The 25,000-nt window shown below is 43.5% G+C and overlaps 1 protein-coding gene across 2 annotated transcripts in view; it reads left to right on the forward strand.

Annotated features, from left to right (window-relative positions):
* The window catches only part of LOC134333207 (cadherin-4-like), a 200,922-nt gene that overhangs the window by 112,248 nt on the left and 63,674 nt on the right, over positions 1-25,000 (forward strand). Inside the window, exons 1-4 of one of the 2 annotated variants that reach the window (XM_063015079.1) lie at positions 12,652-12,667; positions 13,476-13,610; positions 14,148-14,225; positions 14,567-14,644. The exons of the other annotated variant lie outside the window; for it this stretch is intronic. The gene's annotated coding sequence lies outside the window, so the exon portion shown is untranslated. Of the gene's footprint in view, positions 1-12,651; positions 12,668-13,475; positions 13,611-14,147; positions 14,226-14,566; positions 14,645-25,000 lie in introns of those variants that run through there. 2 annotated transcript variants of the gene reach the window in all.

The raw sequence follows: 25,000 nt of genomic DNA on the forward strand, positions 1-25,000 counted from the left end.
GCAGCTCAGTTTCAGGGTGTTGCCAATCTTCTTGTAGCCTTGGCCATCTTCATGTAGCGCAACAATTCGTCTTTTAAGATCCTCAGAGAGTTCTTTGCCATGAGGTGCCATGTTGGAACTTTCAGTGACCAGTATGAGAGAGTGTGAGAGCTGTACTACTAAATTGAACACACCTGCTCCCTATGCACACCTGAGACCTAGTAACACTAACAAATCACATGACATTTTGGAGGGAAAATGACAGGCAGTGCTCAATTTGGACATTTAGGGGTGTAGTCTCTTAGGGGTGTACTCACTTTTGTTGCCGGTGGTTTAGACATTAATGGCTGTATATTGAGTTATTTTGAGGGAAGAATAAATATACACTGTTATATAAGCTGCACACAGACTACTTTTCATTGTGTCAAAGTGTCATTTTGTCAGTGTTGTCCCATGAAAAGATATACTTAAATATCTGCAGAAATGTGAGGGGTGTACTCACTTTTGTGATACACTGTAAGTATGTGTGTGTATATGAGTGTGTGTATGTGTATATAAGTATGTGTGTGTGTGTGTGTGTATATGAGTGTGTGTATGTGTATATAAGTGTGTGTGTGTATATGAGTGTATGTGTGTGTATATGAGTGTGTGTATGTGTATATAAGTATGTGTGTGTGTGTGTATATGAGTGTGTGTATGTGTATATAAGTGTGTGTGTGTATATGAGTGTATGTGTGTGTATATGAGTGTGTGTATGTGTGTGTATGTGAGTGTGTGTATGTGTGTGTATATGAGTGTGTGTATGTGTGTGTGTGTGTATATGAGTGTGTGTATGTGTGTATATATGTGTCTGTGTGTATGAGTGTGTGTATATGAGTGTGTGTATGTGTGTATATATGTGTCTGTGTGTATGAGTGTGTGTATATGAGTGTGTGTGTGTGTGTGTATATGAGTGTATGTGTGTGTATGTGTATATGCGTGTGTGTATGTGTTATTGTATGTGTGTATGTGTATGTATGTGTGTATGTGTATGTATGTGTGTGCATGTATGTATGTGTGTTAGTGTGTGTGTATGTATGTATGTATGTATGTATGTGTGTGTGTGTGTGTATGTGTAGGTATGTGTGTGTGTATGTGTGTGTGTGTGTGTATGTGTATGTATGTGTGTGCATGTGTGTGTATGTGTATATGTGTGTGTGTATGTGTGTTAGTGTGTATATACTGTATGTGTGTGTATGTATGTGTGTGTGTGTATGTGTGTATGTGTGTGTGTGTGTGTATGTGTGTATGTGTGTGTGTGTATGTGTGTATGTGTATGTATGTGTGTGCATGTGTGTGTATGTTTATATGTGTGTGTGTATGTGTGTTAGTGTGTATATACAGTATGTGTGTGTGTGTTTGTGTGTGTGTTTGTGTGTGTATGTGTGTTAGTGTGTATATATGTGTATGTATGTGTGTGTGTGTATGTGTGTTAGTGTGTATATACAGTATGTGTGTGTTTGTGTGTGTGTTTGTGTGTGTATGTGTGTTAGTGTGTATATATGTGTATGTATGTGTGTGTGTGTGTGTGTGTGTTTGTGTGTGTGTTTGTGTGTGTTTGTGTGTGTATGTGTGTTAGTGTGTATATATGTGTATGTATGTGTGTGTGTGTATGTGTGTTAGTGTGTATATACAGTATGTGTGTGTGTGTTTATGTGTGTGTTTGTGTGTGTATGTGTGTTAGTGTGTATATATGTGTATGTACAGTGTATCACAAAAGTGAGTACACCCCTCACATTTCTGCAAATATTTCATTATATCTTTTCATGGGACAACACTATAGACATGAAACTTGGATATAACTTAGAGTAGTCAGTGTACAGCTTGTATAGCAGTGTAGATTTACTGTCTTCTGAAAATAACTCAACACACAGCCATTAATGTCTAAATAGCTGGCAACATAAGTGAGTACACCCCACAGTGAACATGTCCAAATTGTGCCCAAATGTGTCGTTGTCCCTCCCTGGTGTCATGTGTCAAGGTCCCAGGTGTAAATGGGGAGCAGGGCTGTTAAATTTGGTGTTTTGGGTACAATTCTCTCATACTGGCCACTGGATATTCAACATGGCACCTCATGGCAAATAACTCTCTGAGGATGTGAGAAATAGAATTGTTGCTCTCCACAAAGATGGCCTGGGCTATAAGAAGATTGCTAACACCCTGAAACTGAGCTACAGCATGGTGGCCAAGGTCATACAGCGGTTTTCCAGGACAGGTTTCACTCGGAACAGGCTTCGCCAGGGTCGACCAAAGAAGTTGAGTCCACGTGTTCGGCGTCATATCCAGAGGTTGGCTTTAAAAAATAGACACATGAGTGCTGCCAGCATTGCTGCAGAGGTTGAAGACGTGGGAGGTCAGCCTGTCAGTGCTCAGACCATACGCCGCACACTGCATCAACTCGGTCTGCATGGTCGTCATCCCAGAAGGAAGCTGACGCACAAGAAAGCCCGCAAACAGTTTGCTGAAGACAAGCAGTCCAAGAACATGGATTACTGGAATGCCCTGTGGTCTGACGAGACCAAGATAAACTTGTTTGGCTCAGATGGTGTCCAGCATGTGTGGCGGCGCCCTGGTGAGAAGTACCAAGACAACTGTATCTTGCCTACAGTCAAGCATGGTGGTGGTAGCATCATGGTCTTGGGCTGCATGAGTGTTGCTGGCACTGGGGAGCTGCAGTTCATTGAGGGAAACATGAATTCCAACATGTACTGTGACATTCTGAAACAAAGCATGATCCCCTCCCTTCGAAAACTGGGCCTCATGGCAGTTTTCCAACAGGATAACGACCCCAAACACAACCTCCAAGATGACAACTGCCTTGCTGAGGAAGCTGAAGGTAAAGGTGATGGACTAAACCCAATTGAGCACCTGTGGCGCATCCTCAAGTGGAAGGTGGAGGAGTTCAAGGTGTCTAACATCCACCAGCTCCGTGATGTCATCATGGAGGAGTGGAAGAGGATTCCAGTAGCAACCTGTGCAGCTCTGGTGAATTCCATGCCCAGGAGGGTTAAGGCAGTGCTGGATAATAATGGTGGTCACACAAAATATTGACACTTTGGGCACAATTTGGACATGTTCACTGTGGGGTGTACTCACTTATGTTGCCAGCTATTTAGACATTAATGGCTGTGTGTTGAGATATTTTCAGAAGACAGTAAATCTACACTGTTATACAAGCTGTACACTGACTACTCTAAGTTATATCCAAGTTTTATTTCTATAGTGTTGTCCCATGAAAAGATATAATGAAATATTTGCAGAAATGTGAGAAGTGTACTCACTTTTGTGATACACTGTATGTGTGTGTGTGTATGTGTGTGTATATATGTGTATGTATGTGTGTGTGTGTATGTGTGTGTATATATGTGTATGTATGTGTGTGTGTTTGTGTGTGTGTGTGTATGTGTGTGTATGTGTGTCCTATAATGGAGTAGCGAGCTGTCCCTGTTGTTCCCCATCAGTACAGGCGCACCGCGACCCTGACCAGCATAAATCAGCCTTTATAAATCACACGATGAGTGAATGAGGGATGAAAGCGAATGAAGCGAATCCCTGCAGTCGTTCTCCGGAATCTGACGTGAGCGTGATGAAGCGCTGGCTTTGTTTTCCTGGAACAAAACGCTCTCCTGTTCTCTCCACTCGGTCATGTGACGGGAACGCCGCCGCCGCCGCCCGGCTCCGTTTCCTGTGTGGGGCTGAAATGTCATCGCCGACATCGACCCGTCCGGACATGAAAGTTTAATGAGAGGAAGAACGTGCTAAATGCCCTTTGAAGGCGGGTTCGATCTCGCGGCTCTCGTCCCTGCGCAGAAATCTGAACGTTTACGTTTTATTATTTTATTTATTTCTTTATAATCTCGTCGTGTCTTTCTCGCCGTTTTTTCTCCTCCTGCCAGCGAGTGATTGATGCCCCTGCCAGTCTAGTGTGTAGTTCATTATCCCCACTCGCCATCTTTCTGCCAGCGTGTGTGTGTGTGTGTGTGTGTGTGTGGTTCATTACTTTGATCCAGCGTGTCTCGGATGTGGGCTAAATCAAGGAGACGTGTGTGTGTGTGTGTGTGTGTGTGTGTGTGTGTGTAGCCGAGCGAAAAGCCAATCAAGCAAATAAAATCAGACGAATAAATTCAGCAAATCTGATCAGTCTCGGGGCAAGAGAGACGCCGTAAAGCTATAAATATTATATATTATATATGTTTTTTTATTATATACAGCAGGATTTGGACAGGACGTACGCTATGCGACCAAAAGTATGTGGACACCTTTTATAAATATTAAATTTAGGTGTTTCAGCCAAAACAGTTCCTAACAGGAGTATAGAATTAATTCTATATGTTAAAATATATAGGATATAGTAGTAAAGAAAAGGACCTTCCCTATGCTGTTGCCACAAAGTGAGGTCATGAAAGGGATCATTCGATCAGCTCTAACCTGATCAGCCCATCACCTCTGGAGCCCGTTCCATGCCGGCGTAAAAGTGGTACCAGGGTACAGTGGGCACAAGCTGAGCAAAACTGGACCGCTGACCTCCTAAACAAGCCGAGTTTTACCGTTTGCTGTAGTTCTTTCTCCTGAATTTGCCCCTGAATCGCCCCCGAGAGTGATGCCCCGTGATGAATTGGCATGTTCTCCAGGATGAAGTGAGATAAACGCAGTGCCAGTTAGACCCGCTGGTTGGTTGTAGCTACGGAAACGAGTAAAGTGGGAATAAAAATGTCAGCCGGCGTGTCGGGGACGGTCTGACATTTTCAGATGGCGTTCGTCACCGGAAAGATCTGTCATCTAACGTCACCCGAAACACAGAGGAGAGGAAACGGGAGGTTCTGAGACATGAAGATGGTTTTAATTTGATACTTTCTTTTTTCAGACGGTATAAAAGGAACCATGTGAGGAACATCTGAGATCTTGGTGATCAGGAGACATGATGAAGCATCTCGGCTGTTTTTCCCGAAGATCATTTAAAATAAAGTGCAGCTTACGCAGTGCTCTAGAATGTCTAGGATGTTGCTAGGTGGTTGCTATGGTATTTCAGGTGGTTGTCAGGGTGTTGTTTACATCGTGGGTTAAAAAGATTCTGTGGCTTCACTCACGTACACGTGAAGAGAACCTGATGAAGGGTTGCTCAGGGGTCCAGGATGTTTGCTCTTTACACCAAGTCATTGGAAACTTTTTGGGAATTTTCTGGGGTGTTTAGTAGCCACCCTGTAGAGCGAGGTCTGACCCTGTCAGCTTCCACAGGCGCCCACTGTTCCACTGATGCTCCTCGTCCATGTTTTGACCCCTTTGGAACTCTGTTAGTTGCCTCACGTAGCTTTGAAAGCTCAGTGATTACGGTACTGAGTCGTCTTTCTATTTTTTATCAGGTTTTTTTTGGTTCTATATTATTTTCCTTCCACCGTCTCTTTCGGCGCCCAGTGACCTAGCACTCACTACAATGCTAGTTGATGTTAGCCCTTGTGCTATAATGCTAGTAACTCAGTTATTAACGTGAGTTAGTGGAAAACCGATTTGATCATTGTTAGCGCTGGATGTGGCTGAGGTGCTCGTCCGCGGTTTTCGTCTGCAGTCGTTCGCTCTCGTCTCCCCGCCGTCACTCGCTCGGCCTCTCGACCCGTCGTTCCCCTCGGGGGGTTTAACCCCGGGGCGCGGCGCTCAAACCTCAATCTTTTCAATCTCACAGAAGCGGCGGGGAGGAGACGGGGTGACGGGGTGGAGGGGCAGGATCGGTTCCAGGAGCTCCACTTTTGCTAAGCTCAGAGTTAGCTGAACGTTTAGGCGCGTTCCTGTTCCTGCGTTCCTCATGAATCGTAAACGTGTTTTGATTTGGCCGCACTGATCACGAAATAAATCCTATCGTGAACATTTTAAGACTCGACCTTCACGTGGATTCAATTATTAAATAATAAAGTGATTTTATTATTAGCCGCTAACAAACAAACACAGTTCAGGGTTTAAATCAATAATCCCGACCGAATGACTGACGCGTTCTAACAGCGGGTGAAGTCGAGCTCGTACAGACGGATAATGAGGACCGAGGAACCGAACCTTTGCCCTCGCAGCCAATCAGACGCTTCACCCACACGCCCATCCTAACACACACTAGTTACAGCTGCTACGCCGTCGGACGCGTACTCCAGCCTGCTAACGTTTTTCAATGATTTAAAACGAGCCGAATCTCATTTATTCACTGTGGTTCCGAAGTCCGTCATATATTTTTAAACACTGTACAGCCAAAAATATGTGGACAGTCTCTAATGATCGAGTTCAGCCCGACCCCAACCACTTTAAACGGTTCTGGGATAAATTGGAATGCTGACTGCAAGCCAGATCAGAAGGTTGAGTGTTCAAGCCCGAGACCGCTAAGCCGTTGAGGAAAATGATGTGTGTCCGACTGTGCAGCAACGGTTTAGGGAAGGACCTTTCCTGTTCCAGCATAAGCTGCTGACTCCTGCTGTCTGACACCAGTACTCCTATGTTACAAAACCAACTCTAATGCTCTAGGACTCAGTCGAACCACAGTGAGAGCCGATATCCTAAAATGTAGTGAAATAGGGTTTGTTTATATTTATTGCTGCTGTAACAGCGACTCCTGCTGTCTGATTGAGGTACTGACCTCTATAGTGATAGTAATAGGTTATAAAACCAACTCTAACGCTCTAGGACTCAATCGAACCACAGTGAGAGCCAATATCTTCAAATGTAGTGGAATAGGGTTTGTGTATTATTCTTATCGCTGCTGCAACAGTGACTCCTGCTGTCTGCTTGAGGTACTTATACCAGTGCTAATGGGTACGAAATCAACTCTAACTCTCTAGGACTCAATCGAACCACAGCGAGAGCCGATATCTTCAAATATAAGGGAATGGGGTTTGTTTATTATTCTTGATGCTGCTGTAACAGCGACTCCTGCTGTGTGGTTGAGATACTGACACCAGAAGTAATAGGTTATAAAATGAACTCTAATGCTCTAGGACTCAGTCGAACCACCACGAGAGCTGTTATTTTCAAATATAAGGGAATTGGAACACTGATAAGTCGATGACCAAGAGAGTAGATCTGAGAGGGCGCAGCTAAGAGCGCAGATCGCCGTGGGCAGAACCAAACAGAGAAGAAAACAGCGACCGCTGGCGTTTGTGTGATTCCTTTACGGTTCCGTCCTCCAGCGTTTTGGACGCCGCCATATTAAATCTGGCAGCGCTACAATCCTAAAGGTGCGCCCGATCCCTCGTCAGAGCACCGGCGCACTCATCAAAAACTCGAAGCGCTCGTCTCGACCCAGCAGCGCGGCCGTTTCCTCCCGCCAGGCCTTTTATTTGGCAGGCGAGACGACATCTAGCATTCCGTGGGTTTTACGGCGCCTGTATAAGTGCCAGATTACAAATCGCTCTGCCGCCGGCTGCACCCGGACCTGTAGGTGTTCCCGCTTCAGCGGAGTACGTTACACAACCCCAAATAAATCAGCGCCCCCGCCGAGAGGCGTTCTTCTGAACCCGCCGAGAAACCTCGGCACATTTTTTACCGCTCACACACACACACAGAGCCAGAACCGATAACCCTCAGAACCCGCCGTACCCCCCTCCCCAGCGCCCGCCCACACGCTCGTACACGGGCGCGGCGGCATCAAGCGTTTCCCGCTCCGTGCAATAAATGGCACGATTGATTAATCAATACTGCAGACATGGCACTTTTAAATATCACACAGCACCCGGGCACGACTGGCACAGTAAATCGTGTCTGTTTCATTATTTATTTATTTTTTTGTTCACTCTGGGAAACGGCAAGCGTCTGGGATTCGAACCTACACCACTGAAGCTGGCAGCACTCTCAGGCTGTGCACCTTGCTCTATTCGTTCAGCCGAATCGAACGTATGTGGTTTAATAACGTCATTGGAATCTATATGGAGACCCCCTTTCATGAGGGTTTATCACAGGATTTCGGACTGTGTCTGTGGGAATTTGTGCCCTGTCAAACTCAACCATGTCTTTAAGCAGAGGGTGGACCTTCCCTAAACTGTTTACAAGGTTGGGAGCGTTTAACTGACTTAGATTTGTTAGCAATGAAAGTGAATACAGCTCAAGCAGTTGTGTTACAGTCGTAGTCTAGTGGGTGGAGCTTTTGGCTGTCAATCAGAAGATTGTCGGTTCAAATCCAGTCTCTGCTGTGCAGCCACTGTTGGGCCCTCGAGCGAGGCCCCTGACCCTGTCTGCTCCAGGGGCGTCGTACAACGGTTGACTTTGGTAGAAGTCAGAAGATTATTGGGGGGTAACAGTGTGTGATAGCCGTGGGGTGTGTTTCTGGATTGAGCAGAGGTGTGAGTGTGTGTGTGTGTATGTGTATGTGTGTGTGTGTGTGTATGTGTGTGTGTGTGTGTGTCTGTTCCTCAGTAAACAGACACGTCATCTTTAATAAAGAGCGGCGCATTCACACCCGAGCAGAACAACCTCGGTGAACTTTACACACTCACACACACACACACACACACACACACACACACACACACAGACTCAGAGTTAACCTGACTGCATGTCTTTATATATTTATATTATTTATTTATTTCTTTAATTTATATTTTATAATGTATTCTTTTATTTATTTGTAGAGACGTGAGTCGTTGTAAACCTTCTCAGACAGATAAATTACAAAACCCTTTTTTTAAATGTTATTATTATTATATTTTATTTCAGAAACAGGACGGTTCATTGTTTCCGTGTTCGTTAAACGAGAGCGAATGGTAGCGCTGATTTCGGACGAGCCGGTCTGTGATTGGCCGGTTCGAACGCGGCGCTTGAAGACTCGCTGACTTTCGTCGTGCAAAATGAAGACGAGCGAGAGACCGAAAACGAAGCTTGCAAATGGCCGAACATTCTCTTATATTTCAACAATCTGTGCTGATACACACACACACACACACACACACACACACACACTGTGCTAGCGTCATTAGCCCGATTTGCACTGAGGCCGCCAGAATGGAAATTCAATTTTCTCTGTTTGAAAGAGACGAGACGAGACGAGACCGTTTCATCTAACAGATACAGAGCGGGCCGGCGAGAGTGAGAGACGAGGGGTGAGACGGGGGGTGAGACGGGGGGTGAGACGAGGGGTGAGACGAGGGGTGAGACGAGGGGTGAGATGAGGGGGGGGCGAGGGGTGAAACGTGATTTTCAGGAAAGCGGATGGATGTGTAAAGGAAAGTGTGACTGCAGCGGCTCGAGATCCTGCGTCTGTTTTAGTTGTTGAGATGATTATAATTTCAGGCGGTAACGTTTCTGTAACGATCAGCTTTTACAACACACACAGAGGCGTGGCCCCTGAACCCTGGACCCTGGACCCTGGACCCTGGACCCTGAACCCTGAACCCTGGACCCTGGACCCTGAACCCTGGACCCTGAACCGTGGACCGTGGACCCTGGACCCTGGACCCTGAACCCTGGACCCTGAACCCTGGACCCTGAACCCTGGACCCTGAACCCTGGACCCTGGACCGTGGACCCTGGACCCTGAACGCTGGACCCTGAACCGTGGACCCTGAACCCTGAACCCTGGACCGTGGACCCTGAACCCTGAACCCTGGACCCTGAACCCTGAACCCTGAACCGTGGACCCTGAACCCTGGACCGTGGACCCTGGACCCTGAACGCTGGACCCTGAACCGTGGACCCTGAACCCTGAACCCTGAACCGTGGACCCTGAACCCTGAACCCTGGACCGTGGACCCTGAACCCTGGACCCTGAACCCTGAACCCTGGACCCTGGACCCTGGGCCCTGAACCCTGAACCCTGCCGGTGCTGATGAAGGAATTCTTACCAAAAACACGCCCGAATTTACCGACAAGACTGGAGTCTGAAATCAGAATTTAGCATCTTACAGTCGAGCGTCCAAATTCACACACACCTTAAAAATGATGTTACCTCAATAATGAGCGCTTCTGCAAACACTGGGTACAGGACAGGATCTAAGGAGGAAGGAAGGAAGATCTAAGGAGGAAGATCTAAGGAGGAAGGAAGATCTAAGGAGGAAGGAAGGAAGATCTAAGGAGGAAGGAAGATCTAAGGAGGAAGGAAGATCTAAGGAGGAAGGAAGGAAGATCTAAGGAGGAAGATCTAAGGAGGAAGGAAGATCTAAGGAGGAAGGAAGGAAGATCTAAGGAGGAAGGAAGATCTAAGGAGGAAGGAAGATCTAAGGAGGAAGGAAGATCTAAGGAGGAAGGAAAGAAAATTAAAGGAAGGAGGGAAAATAGATAATTAAAATAAAATTTTTAATTTTTGTTATTAATAATATAATTTTAATCGGTATTATTATTTCACGTGGTCACATGACCTGATCCTGCGTTTCCGTGGGAACCCCTCGGGCGGCGGCGGGTCCTCGACGTTCCTCCTGGATTATTTATGGTTTAGAGGTTTTTCCTCTCCGACCCTCTCAGCCAAGGTTTTCTATTAAATCTCCACTTCCTGTTTGAGCAGCTATTGATCTAACCGCCCTCGACTCCTCTCACCGCGTCTGAGCATCCCGCCGAATCCTCCGGTCCGTCCGCCGCGCTTAACATTCAGCTCCGGAGATCGTGAGGTCAGGGGTTCAAATCCCAGAACCGTCCGAGAGGCGCGGCCGGGCGAGAGAAGAAGAACTTTTAAACCCTGATCTGATCCGCCGGGGAGAGTCTGAGCAACCTGATACGAGAGTCACAACCGACTGGACGGGCGGAGCGCGGTACACGGTTCAACACCGCGGAGGCGCCAAGCTCCGCCCACCCGCCACGCCCCGCCACGCCCCGCCACGCCACGCCACGCCACGCCTTGGACATATCCAATCGTGTTCGCTGCACCACCAGGAATAAATAATAAACAAACAAACGGAACCGCTTCCCTTCAGTCCCGTCACCGGGTGAACCGCGGTCATGTGACCCTGTTAAATCCGCGACTGGCAGGTCGTTAAAGTGCTAAGCGGCTAAACCGGCGGTGCCGAGCGCGGCTAACGAGGACGACGCGCTCACCTTTACCCTCCCGGCCGCCGTGATCCGGCGCGCAAACACACTGAAAGCGTATCGCCATGGAAACACACGCTTCACACCGCGCTTCGGTTCGTCACGCCAAACCAGCGGCGCGGCCACCAGAACACAAATATTTAGCTAATTACAGGCAGCCGCGGCGCAGGCTAATACGAACAGCAGCATTCGGTTTTCGCCCACGCCGGCGCGGCGGCACGTTTTCTGCTTAGAAGCGCCAACGCGGCGCTAAGCTAAACACACGCGGCGTAAATGTTCCGTAATTAATCAGAGGAACGATAATAAAGCTAACCGGCTAAAACGTCAAAGAGACGCCAGTTACTGTTAAATTAGCTTTAGCGGAATCAGAACGTCAGACTTTCTGAAGCAGAAGCTAACGCTAATAATAATAAAGTCACGCAACATACTAAACATTTAGACTTTTCCGCTATGCCACATGCTAGCTCCATTAAATGCTAGCACTAGCTATGTCTTATGCTAGCTATGTTACAAGCTAGGGCCAGCTTTCACATGCTTGCTACATCACATGCTGTGTGTGTGTGTGTGTGTGTGTGTGTGTGTGTGTGTGAGAGTGTTTGTGTGTGTGAGTGTGTGTGTGTGTGTGTGTGTGAGTGTGTGTGTGTGTGAGTGTGTGTGTGTGTGTGTGTGTGAGAGTGTGTGTGAGTGTGTGTGAGTGAGTGAGTGTGTGTGTGTGTGTGTGTGTGTGTGTGTGTGTGTGTGAGTGTGTGTGTGTGTGCGTGTGTGTGTGTGTTTTTGTGAAAAGTCAGGACTTGAATCAGAAAACACACCCACACTATCAGGACCTCGGCGCATGTTAGGACCTAAAATGAGGTCCTGATTTTTCTGACCACGCTATCGTGTTCAGCATGCTCTAAAACGTATCTGCTCTGAGTTTTTTTGATGTCCTAAAATTTCTCTCAGGCCTGAAACAGACTGGGGTGTGGGTGTAGCACTTTTGGCTCACGAGTGTGCACGCCAACTAGTGGACACTCGAAGAAGTTTTACCCCACTTCAAGATGGCGGCTCTTCCTGACGTCACGAAGTAACGCTTGCAATACACAGTGTTAGCAGGCTACCCCGCATTAGCATATCAGGCTATGCTTTAGCGCGAATTAAGGAAAATATAAACATAGCACAGACATATTCTTGTCTTTAAATGTGAACCAATAGACTATTAATCAAAGCAAAGAAGCGACACTAACACCAGCACTTTACTTTTATGGAAACATCAAATAAATTCATACATTAAAACACATGTACAGTATATCACTTGTGTATATCATTTTGTGTAGCCAACACACTGACATTTTGCATTTTACACACACACACACACACACACACACACACGCGCGCACATATGGATATAGATCGCTCTTTATCTTTTACCTTAGTGCGGTGTGGTTTAAAATTAATTTAGGTTGAGGAGTCAACTTTAGTGATTCCAAAGGCAGGAGTCGGAATCGACTCCTGCAAACTGATACATGCTGGTGAATGGAAGTCACTGGAAGAGTCAACTCGATTGATTCAAGCGGCAGAGTCGAGAGTTGGAGTCGAATCCTAAAAACTGAATCGTTTTGGATGAAGGTGAATTTTCCCGGGAAAATGACGTCATCGTTTGTGATTTTGGGACAGTGTACTGTGTTCTCTGGTGAGTACAAACGAGTTTGTGTTTTAAATGTTTTAAAACGGCATAATTTACATTAGTGTTTCGTTTTGTTTTATTAATTACAAAGAAATATAAGGTGTTAGGACTGTTTAAAAGAGTGGAAACAGCATACTGTGTGCTCACTTAGCGTTATAGAAAGAAAGGAGAGAAAACGCTCAATGTAAAATAAAGTTATACAAACTGTGTTAAAAATGGAGGAGACAAAAATGTTGTAAAGGAATGAAGACAAAATGGTATATAGAAAGTGAGAAGGAGAATATCAGTCAGTGATGTAGGAGAGGAACATGTGGATTAAAAGGCCTGAGTAAAGCACACAGTAAGAGAAGGAACTTTAAACATGTATTTAAACTTGAAACATGTAAGTGGAACATGTACAGAGAGGGTAGTGGATTAAAGGCCTAAATAAAGCACACAGTAAAAGTTTTTTAATTTAAGGATATCTATTTTTATTTCAAATTGAAACACTATTTGAGGGTAATAGGAAATAAGGCAGGTTATAATAAAAATTATAAGCATGTGCAAGAACAGGGCCTAAACCTTGCAAATTTGATGCTTAATCTTTATGCCCTGTCAGGTCTGTAATACTGTAATTTGTGTTCACTGTTTGTTCAGTAAATGTAATGCATGTTTACTGGGGTTCAGAGTGTACTTCTGTACTCACATCATCAATAAGGATAAAGGGAGGCATATTTATTTCATAATTTTACAGTACACTAAGTGGTTAGATTTATTTGGTCATGAATGAGTATGTTACAAATTATATTTTTAATGCATTTCTTTTAATTCATAGCTTCAAGTTGGATTCTGTATGGATGTACGATGTCAAGAAAAACTAGGCGAAGCCCCACAAAAGATGCTGTTGAACACATTCTTTCAGGCACAGATAAACCATGGTTTGAAGAGAGATTTATTAACGAGTATAAAGGTAGGTCTAATTTTTCTACAGTAGTTTTGCAGTATTATTTTAGTCTCTTTCTTTTAAGTAGTGTTTAATCGACTAAATGATATTTAAACAGTTTTTTTCTTAGAGTAAATAATGTTTGTTTTTTATGCTAGGCAGGGGAGTATTTGCCCTTGTGCTTATTGAAAAAGGAAGCTTTGTCCTCGAATATCGGGGGGGACCTTATTTCGCAACAGGAGTCCTTTGAAAGACAAAGAAGATACTCAGAAAAACAAAATAGTCTTTTTTAAACAGTCAGTAAACGGAGGTCCTGAAAATGACTTTCTTAGACACTTTTTGGGATGAAGGCTGATTTTCTACTTCAAGTGTACAAGGTCCTGATAATGTCATTACCAGAAAGTGTGTGTGTGTCGAGTCCTGATATTGTAGCTTAGCGTATATTAAATAAATTGTATTAATATTAAACCATGTTTTAGTTATAAATTGTGTTTTGTGACAATAGATTGGTGTTATTAATGCTACTGTAATGTATTCATGTCTTATTTCATTCTAACTTTATAGGAAAAGACAAAAACCAGCAAGTCACCTGCTGAACCTGACTGTTCTGATGGGCAGAGAGGAGAAATCAGAGCGGTGAAGGTAAACATGCATTATTTAAACACACAAAATGTTAATAATTTTACCTTAATAAACACTTTAAACCAGTTAAACAGTCAGTAAACGGAGGTCCTGAAAATGACTTTTTTAGAACACACGCGAGACAGATGCTGATTTTCTACTTCAAGTGTACAAGGTCCTGATAATGTCATTACCAGAAAGTGTGTGTGTGTCGAGTCCTGATATTGTAGCTTAGCGTATATGAAATAGAATGCATTAAAATTAAACCATATTTTGGTTATAAATTGTGTTTTGTGACAATAGATTGGTGTTATTAATGCTACTGTAATGTATTCATGTCTTATTTCATTCTAACTTTATAGGAAAAGACAAAAACCAGCAAGTCACCTGCTGAACCTGACTGTTCTGATGGGCAGAGAGGAGAAATCAGAGCAGTGAAGGTAAACATGCATTATTTAAACACAGTGTAAACACATAAAATGTAAATAATTCCACCTTAATAAACACTTTAAACCAGTTAAACAGTCAGTAAACGGAGGTCCTGAAAATGACTTTCTTAGACACTTTTTGGGGTGAAGGCTGATTTTCTACTTCAAGTGTACAAGGTCCTGATAATGTCATTACCAGAAAGTGTGTGTGTGTCGAGTCCTGATATTGTAGCTTAGCATAATTAAAATCCAATTTAAAAAATCATATTTTGTTCATAATAAGTTTTATATTTTGTAATTTGATGTTCAGTTTAAATATCTTTCTTCCATTAGAATGTAAATGATGATCTTCAGACCGTAAAGAGCAGTGACATATTTGATCACGATTCTTTTTTGGATACTGATGAGAGGGAAGACCTGACTAAAGCAGAGGTAAAATTGTTGTTTCTACCTAGTGGTAATACCAGACATCCCAAGTTGCAAAAACTCATTTCCAGGAGGTACCCCCGGACCACGCCCCCTTGGACCCCTTACAGTACTGTAACAGTATACAGTCTAAGCAATTGAGGGTTAAGGGCCTTGCTCAAGGGCCCAACAGTGCCAACCTGGCAGTGGTGGGGCTTGAACCGGCAACCTTCTGGTTACTAGTCCAGTACCTTAACCACTAGGCTACAACTGCCCTATATAAATACATAAATAAAAAAAAATTAAAAAAGGTAAAAAAAAAAAACTCGCACACATCAAAGGACATGGGTGATAACAGAACTTTTAGAAGCTGCTTACAGAGCTACTTAGCTACAGTGGGGCCAAAAAGTATTTAGTCAGCCACTGATTGTGCAGGTTCTCCTACTTAGAAAGATGAGAGAGGTCTGTAATTTTCATCATAGCTACACTTCAACTATGAGAGACAAAATGAGAAAAAAAAATCCAGGAAATCACATTGTAGGATTTTTAAAGAATTTATTTGTAAATTATGGTGGAAAATAAGTATTTGGTCAATAACAAACAAGCAAGATTTCTGGCTCTCACAGACCTGTAACTTCTTCTTTAAGAAGCTCTTCTGTCCTCCACTCGTTACCTGTATTAATGGCACCTGTTTGACATCGTTATCTGTATAAAAGACACCTGTCCACAGCCTCAAACAGTCAGACTCCAAACTCAACCATGGCCAAGACCAAAGAGCTGTCGAAGGACACCAGGAAGAAAACTGTAGACCTGCACCAGGCTGGGAAGAGTGAATCTACAATAGGCAAGCAGGTTGGTGTGAATAAATCAACTGTGGGAACAATTGTAAGAAAATGGAAGACATACAAGACCATTGATAATCTCCCTCGATCTGGGGCCCCACGCAAGATCTCATCCCGTGGGGTCAAAATGATCATGAGAACGGTGAGCAAAAATCCCAGAACTACACGGAGGGACCTGATGAATGACCTGCAGAGAGCTGGGACCAAGGTAACAAAGGCTACCATCAGTAACACACTACGCCGAGAGGGACTCAAATCCTGCAGTGCCAGGCGTGTCCCCCTGCTTAAGCCAGTACATGTCCAGGCCCATCTGAAGTTTGCCAGAGAGCATATGGATGATCCAGAAGAGGATTGGGAGAATATCATGTGGTCAGATGAAACCAAAATGGAACTTTCTGGTAAAAACTCAACTCGTCGTGTTTGGAGGAAGAAGAAGAACCCAAGAACACCATACCTACTGTGAAGCATGGGGGTGGAAACATCATGCTTTGGGGCTGTTTTTCTGCAAAGGGGACAGGACGACTGATCCGTGTTAAGGGAAGAATGAACGGGGTCGTGTATCGTGAGATTTTAAGCCAAAACCTCCTTCCATCAGTGAGAGCATTGAAGATGGAACGTGGCTGGGTCTTCCAGCATGACGATGATCCCAAACACACCGCTCGGGCAACGAAGGAGTGGCTCCGTAAAAAGCACTTCAAGGTCCTGGAGTGGCCTAGCCAGTCTCCAGACCTCAACCCCATAGAAAATTTGTGGAGTCCGTGTTGCCCAGCGACAGCCCCAAAACATCACTGCTCTAGAGGAGATCTGCATGGAGGAATGGGCCAAAATAGCAGCTACAGTGTGTGCAAACCTGGTGAAGACTTACAGGAAACGTTTCACCTCTGTCATTGCCAACAAAGGTTATGTTACAAAGTATTGAGTTGAACTTTTGTTATTGACCAAATACTTATTTTCCACCATAATTTACAAATAAATTCTTTAAAAATCCTACAATGTGATTTCCTGAATTTTTTTCCCTCATTTTGTCTCTCATAGTTGAAGTGTAGCTATGATGAAAATTACAGACCTCTCTCATCTTTCTAAGTAGGAGAACTTGCACAATCAGTGGCTGACTAAATACTTTTTGGCCCCACTGTACATCTTTAGTGCCATGTCCAAACTTAACCAGCTGTCGCATGGAACCTAACACTGACATTCCTACTGGAATGTTATGATCTATAGTGTCCAATGCTGCACCTAAATTTAACAGAACAAGAAAGAATTTATTTCTTCCCTAAAAGCTGTTACTTTGGAGGTAGGGCGGCATGGTGGCTAAGTGGGTGGCACTGTCGCCTCACAGCAAGAAGGTCCTGGGTTTGAACCCCAGGTGGGGCGGTCCGGGTCCCTTCTGTGTGGAGTTTTCATGTTCTCTCCGTGTCTGCGTGGGTTTCCTCCAGGTGCTCCGGGTTTCCTCCCACAGTCCAAAGACGTGCATGTGAGGTGAATTGGAGACACTAAATTGTCCATGAGTGTGTGTAATATAACCTTGTGAACTGATGAACCTTGTGTACTGAGTAACTACCGTTTTTGTCATGAATGTAAACAAAGTATAAAACATGACATTTACATTTTAGGCATTTAGCAGACGCTTATAGATAGATAGATAGATAGATAGATAGATAGATAGAGAGATAGAGAGATAGAGAGATAGAGATAGAGAGAGAGAGAGAGAGAGAGAGAGAGAGTCTTTATTGATCCTTTGCAGGAAATTTCTTTGTTATAGCAGCTCAGACAACAACAACCTCTTGTATACATACAACATTAACTTACAGTGTAAAACAAGCAATAAGATAAAAATGTACAGTATGGTACTATATACAGTGTATCACAAAAGTGAGTACACCCCTCACATTTCTGCAGATATTTAAGTATATCTTTTCATGGGACAACACTGACAAAATGACACTTTGACACAATGAAAAGTAGTCTGTGTGCAGCTTATATAACAGTGTAAATTTATTCTTCCCTCAAAATAACTCAATATACAGCCATTAATGTCTAAACCACCGGCAACAAAAGTGAGTACACCCCTTAGTGAAAGTTCCTGAAGTGTCAATATTTTGTGTGGCCACCATTATTTCCCAGAACTGCCTTAACTCTCCTGGGCATGGAGTTTACCAGAGCTTCACAGGTTGCCACTGGAATGCTTTTCCACTCCTCCATGACGACATCACGGAGCTGGCGGATATTCGAGACCTTGCGCTCCTCCACCTTCCGCTTGAGGATGCCCCAAAGATGTTCTATTTGGTTTAGGTCTGGAGACATGCTTGGCCAGTCCATCACCTTTACCCTCAGCCTCTTCAATAAAGCAGTGGTCGTCTTAGAGGTGTGTTTGGGGTCATTATCATGCTGGAGCACTGCCCTGCGACCCAGTTTCTGGAGGGAGGGGATCATGCTCTGCTTCAGTATTTCACAGTACATATTGGAGTTCATGTGTCCCTCAATGAAATGTAACTCCCCAACACCTACTGCACTCATGCAGCCCCAGACCATGGCATTCCCACCACCATGCTTGACTGTAGGCATGACACACTTATCTTTGTACTCCTCACCTGATTGCCGCCACACATGCTTGAGACCATCTGAACCAAACAAATTAATCTTGGTCTCATCAGACCATAGGACATGGTTCCAGTAATCCATATCCTTTGTTGACATGTCTTCAGCAAACTGTTTGCGGGCTTTCTTGTGTAGAGACTTCAGAAGAGGCTTCCTTCTGGGGTGACAGCAATGCAGACCAATTTGATGTAGTGTGCGGCGTATGGTCTGAGCACTGACAGGCTGACCCCCCACCTTTTCAATCTCTGCAGCAATGCTGACAGCACTCCTGCGCCTATCTTTCAAAGACAGCAGTTGGATGTGACGCTGAGCACGTGCACTCAGCTTCTTTGGACGACCGACGCGAGGTCTGTTCTGAGTGGACCCTGCTCTTTTAAAACGCTGGATGATCTTGGCCACTGTGCTGCAGCTCAGTTTCAGGGTGTTGGCAATCTTCTTGTAGCCTTGGCCATCTTCATGTAGCGCGACAATTCGTCTTTTAAGATCCTCAGAGAGTTCTTTGCCATGAGGTGCCATATTGGAACTTTCAGTGACCAGTATGAGAGAGTGTGAGAGCTGTACTACTAAATTGAACACACCTGCTCCCTATGCACACCTGAGACCTAGTAACACTAACAAATCACATGACATTTTGGAGGGAAAATGACAAGCAGTGCTCAATTTGGACATTTAGGGGTGTAGTCTCTTAGGGGTGTACTCACTTTTGTTGCTGGTGGTTTAGACATTAATGGCTGTATATTGAGTTATTTTGAGGGAAGAATAAATTTACACTGTTATATAAGCTGCACACAGACTACTTTTCATTGTGTCAAAGTGTCATTTTGTCAGTGTTGTCCCATGAAAAGATATACTTAAATATCTGCAGAAATGTGAGGGGTGTACTCACTTTTGTGATACACTGTACATGTAAACTTTTTTATGGTGTATGCATAGCATACAAAATTAGTATTTATTGAGGTATGTAACCATTGGTTTAATGGTGCATGCATAGCATACAGAAGTAGGTATTTCTTATAAATGGTTTATTTGGATTATTGTGAATTGTTAAACAGTCTGATAGCAGTTATAAGAGGATTTTCTGTAGCGTTCAGTCCTGCATTTAGTCAAGTCAGTCAAGTTAAGTCAACTTTATTTATATAGCGCTTTTTACAATAGACATTGTCTCAAAGCAACTTTACAAAATCCATGACCAACAGATACAAAAACCCCTGTTGAGCGAGCTGAGGGCGACTGTGGCAAGGAAAAACTTCCTGAAAATTACAGGAAGAAACCTTGAGAGGAACCAGACTCAGCAGGGCCCATCCTTCTTGGGCATTTAGGAGGAATCAGTCTGTGACTGAAGGTGCTCTGTCGAAACACCTCCAGGGAGTGAAGTGGGTGTGAATGGTTTTTGATAATTGAGTTAAGCTTTGTGAGCATTCTTAACTCTGCTACCTGCTGAACTGAGTCCTGTTCAGACCCCACTATGGAGCTGGCCTTTTTGATCTGGTTGTTTATTCGGTTTGTGTCCATTGTTCTAGCACTCTCACCCCAGCAAACCACTCCAAAGAAAAGAGCACTGGCCACCACAGACTGATAAAAGGTGCACAAAGGGGGCCTACTGATGTTAAAAGATTTCAGCCTTCTTAAGAAGTACAGTCTGCTCTGCCCCTTTTTGTACACCATCTCCATGTGTGTAGACCAGTCCAGCTTGTTGTCCAGCTGAACTCCAAGGTACCTGTAGCTGGGTACAAGTTCCACCTCAGTTCCTAGGATAGTAACTGGCTCAGGATCCCTCCTCCTCCTTCTAAAGTCCACCACCATCTCTTTGGTTTTTGTGATGTTTAGTTGTAGGTGGTTGTTGCTACACCAGTCCACAAAGTCCTTAACCGTGCCCCTGTATTCCTGCTCACATCCTGCTCTAATACAACCCACGACTGCTGAATCATCTGAAAACTTCTGAAGAAAACAGTTGTCGGAGTTATATTGAAAGTCCGATGTATACAGCATAAACAGGAAAGGCGACAGGACTGTTCCTTGTGGGGCCCCCATACTGCTTAAGGTTTTTACAGAGACACAGTTTTTAAGTCGCACAAACTGTGGTCTAGAAGATAGATAGTCCAAAACCCAGGAGACTAGAGCTGGTTCCACATTCATCTTCAGCATCTTTTCACCTAGCCGTGCAGGTTGTACGTATAGTATTGAAGGCACATGAAAAATCGGAAAACATAATCCTCACAGTAGTGTCCACACTGTCCAGATGAGCATGAGCCCTCTGTAACATATAGATGAGAGCATCATCCACGCCGATGTTTTGTTGGTAGGCGAACTGTAGAGGATCCATGTGTTCCTTCACTCTGGGTCTGATGTGAGCAAGGACTAGTCTCTCTAGCGACTTCATAACATGTGAGGTAAGGGCGACAGGCCTGTAGTCGTTGGGATTTGTTGGGTGTCTCTTTTTGGGAACGGGAACCAAGCAGGAAGTTTTCCACAGAGTGGGGATCCTCTGTAGATGCAAGCTCAGGTTGAAAAGGTGTGTGAAAATGCCACAAAGCTGACTGGAACAAATCCTCAACAGCCTGGGGCAGATTCCGTCAGGTCCAGCTGCTTTTCCCTGCTTAAGTCGATCCAGTTCCCTTTTCACTTGATATGGTTTAAGTGTTAAGGGTGTGGTTACTGATGACAAGGTGGCATTGTGTGCAACAGGTAGAAGGCATTGTGAGGTAGATTGTTCAAATCTGTTGAAGAACAAATTCAGGTCCTCAGCTGTGTCCTGGTCACCATCAAGCAGCCCTCCTTCCTTCTGTTTCAAACCAGTGATCTTTCTCATGCCATTCCAGACCTGACGCACTCCTTCCTGTTGTAACTGTTGTTCTACTCTCTGTTTCCCCTCCTTAATCTCCAACTTCAGTTGTTTTTGAAGTATCTTTGCCTTTTCATGGTCGCCCTCCTTTTTATAATTTTATCCAAAGCGACTTACACAATGAGCTGAACACGATGAGCAATTGAGGGTTAAGGGCCTTGCTCAGGGACCCAACAGTGGCAACTTGGTGGTGGTGGGGCTTGAACCGGCAACCTTCTGTTTACTAGTCCAGTACCTTAACCACTGAGCTATCACTGAGCATGACATTTAAATCATAATAAACAAACAAACTTTGCAAAATTGTTAGTTAGTCAAATTTTGTGGGGACCTACAATAAACTGCTCTCTTCAAATCCATCAACCGATTTTTTTATTCCTCATTAGATTTAGGTCAGGACCAGGTCAGTGAAGGATAAGATCTGAAAGGTGATTGGTTGTACCTGAGCAACTTAAAAATGGTTACTCTAATGGACTGATTACTTATTCATGCAAGGTTAATAGTTTGTGTTATAATGTGTAAATACAGTTAAAAAAGTAAGACATTTTTATTGTCATGGTATGATGTGAGAAAAGAAAATAATTTGAATAGGGTATAATGTTTTTTATAGGCACTGCAAATGAAGTCCATATTAATATGATATTAACAAAGCACACATTTACTTTATCAGGTATCCTGAAGGACAGGAAAAAGTGGAGCAATGAAGAAGTAAATGCTGTTGAGAAACATCTTCTGACATTTATTCCAAGTTGTCGGGTCCCTATAAAGAGAGACTGTGTCTCATGCATCATTGCTGAACCACATGCACTCAGAAATCGAGACTGGACAGCTGTTAAATACTATGTCAAAAACAGAATTACCACTCTTAAAAGAAAGCACTGTTTCTAAAGTACTGTGTAAAATACTTTAATTACATTTTAGTGGTCACTGCAGTAATTGTAGTACCACAATTACAGGCTGTAGTCCATCTGTTTCCATGTTAGTCCCTTTTACTCTGTTTTCTAATGGTCAGGACCACCACAAGACCAAAGTAAAATGTATTTACAATGAAGCATTGTCTCAAAGCAGCTTTACAATTTCCTATTACAATTACGAGGACAGAGCAGGTATTATTTAGGTGGTGGATCATTCTTAGCACTGCAGTGTCACTGACATGGTGGTGGTGTGTTAGTGTGTGTAGTGTTGCTACGAGTGGATCAGACACAGCAGAGCTGCTGGAGTTTTTTTACGCGGCCTACAGCATTTTAGTTGGTGAACTATTTTCAGTCCAGCAGTGACACTGAGGTGTTTAAAAACTCCAGCAGCGCTTCTGTGTCTGATCCCATCATACCAGCACTACACACACTAACACACCACCACCATGTTCAGTGTCACTGCAGTGCTGAGAATCATCCACCACCTAAATAACACCTGCTCTGTAGTGGTCCTGAAAGTTACAGTCTGTAATAGTGGAACTACAAAGGGCAGTGACCAATAAAACAAATAAAAAAACAGAATATTAAATGAAAAACATAAAATGCCCAAGACTTTGGCACAGTACAGCACATCTGTTGATGTTTTATTTGCACTTTTATGTCGTGTTCAGATATGTTTCTGTTTTATACAGTGAGGAAAATAAGTATTTGATACACTGCTGATTTTGCAACTTTTCCCACCTACACAGAATGGAGAGGCTGTAATTTTTATCGTAGAGACACTAACTGTAAGAGACAGAATCTAAAAAAAAAAAATCCAGAAAATCACATTGTATGATTTTTAAATAATTAATTTTCATTTTATTGCATGAAATAAGTATTTGATACAATGGAAAAACAGAAGTTAATATTTGGTACAGAAACCTTTACAGAGGTCAGACATTTCCTGTAGTTCTTGACCAAGTTTGCACACACTGCAGCAGGGATTTTGGCCCACTCCTCCATACAGATCTTCTCCAGATCTTTCAGGTTTCGGGGCTGTCACTGGGCAACATTAAGTTTAAGCTGCCTCCAAAGATTTTCTATTGGGTTCAGGTCTGGAGACTGGCTAGGCCACTCAAGGACCTTGAAATGCTTCTAACGGTGCCACTCCTTAGTTGCGGGTCATTGTCATGCTGGAAGACCCAGCCACGACCCATCTTCAATGCTCTTACTGAAGGAAGGAGGTTGTTGGCCAAAATCTCGCTATACATGACCCCATCCATCATCCCTTCAATACGGTGCAGTTGTTGTGTCCCCTTTGCAGAAAAGTACCCCCAAATTATGATGTTTCCACCCCCATGCTTCACGGTTGGGACGGGTTGTACTCATCCTCCTTCTTCCTCCAAACACAGAGAGTGGAGTTGATACCAAAAAGCTCTATTTTGGTCTCATCTGACCACATGACCTTCTCCCATGCCTCCTCTGGATCATCCAGATGGTCATTAGCGAACTTTAAACGGGCCTGGACATGTGCTGGCGTGAGCAGGGGGACCTTGCGTGCCCTGCAGGATTTTAATCCAGTGTGTTACTAACGGTAATCTTTGAGACTGTGGTCCCAGTTCTCTTCAGGTCATTGACCAGGTCCTACCGTGTGGTTCTGGGCTGATTCCTGACCTTTCTCAGGATCATCCTTACCCCACGAGGTGAGATCTTGCATGGAGCAGCAGACCGAGGAAGATTGACAGTCATCTTGTGTTTCTTCCATTTTCTAATAATTGCGCCAACAGTTGTTGCCTTCTCACCAAGCTGCTTGCTATTGTCCTGTAGCCCATCCCAGCCTTGTGCAGGTCTACAATTTTGTCCCTGGTGTCCTTAGACAGCTCTTTGGTCTTGGCCATAGTAAGGAGGTTGGAGTGTGATTGATTGAGTGTGTGGACAGGTGTCTTTTATACAGGTAACAAGTTCAAACAGGTGCAATAAATACAGGTAATGAATGCAGAATAGGAGGAGCTTCTTAAAGAAAAACTAACAGGTCTGTGAGAGCCAGAATTCTTGCTGGTTGGTAGGTGATCAAATACTTATTTCATACAATAAAATGCAAATTAATTATTTAAAAATCATACAATGTGATTATCTGGATTTTTTTTTAGATTCTGTCTCTCACAGTTGAAGTGTCCCTACGATAAAAATTACAGGTCTCTCCAGTCTTTGTAGGTGGGAAAAGTTGCAAAATCGGCAGTGTATCAAATAATTATTTTCTTCACTATATATTAGCACATCTGTTGACATTTTGTTTGCACTTTTATATCGTGTTTAGATAATTCTGTTTTATAAATCTATGCATACTACAATGTTGATAGTCTAAATGATAAGCAGCTTTGTTAAAAGCAGTCAATATGTCTGTTACTCTCGTCATGCTGAATGGTGATGTCTTTTACATGTTTATAAAAGGCACTATATTAAAAACTCTGTTTTAAATCATAAGTGTTTAGTTGTTTTGTTTTTTATAATAAGAACAAGCTGTGTCTTAATCATACTCTATTAATTGTTGTCGATGTAGTCCTGAGTTTTCTTTATGTCCCAAATATGTTAGTAGTAACTGACTTTAAAGTGTGTGTGCTTTTATGTCCTAAAATTTAACATAAACCTGAAAAATAGAAAATTTTTAAAAAAGTAAAAAAATAAAAAAAGCAACAGACAGAGATGATATGTGAGCTAAATAAATCCAAAAAATAGTCTTATTTTGTTTCCAGGACCTTTAGAAAGGCAGGTCCTGATATGACTGCGG

Source organism: Trichomycterus rosablanca, chromosome 19 (genome assembly GCF_030014385.1).
Source record: "Trichomycterus rosablanca isolate fTriRos1 chromosome 19, fTriRos1.hap1, whole genome shotgun sequence".
NCBI lineage: Eukaryota > Metazoa > Chordata > Actinopteri > Siluriformes > Trichomycteridae > Trichomycterus > Trichomycterus rosablanca.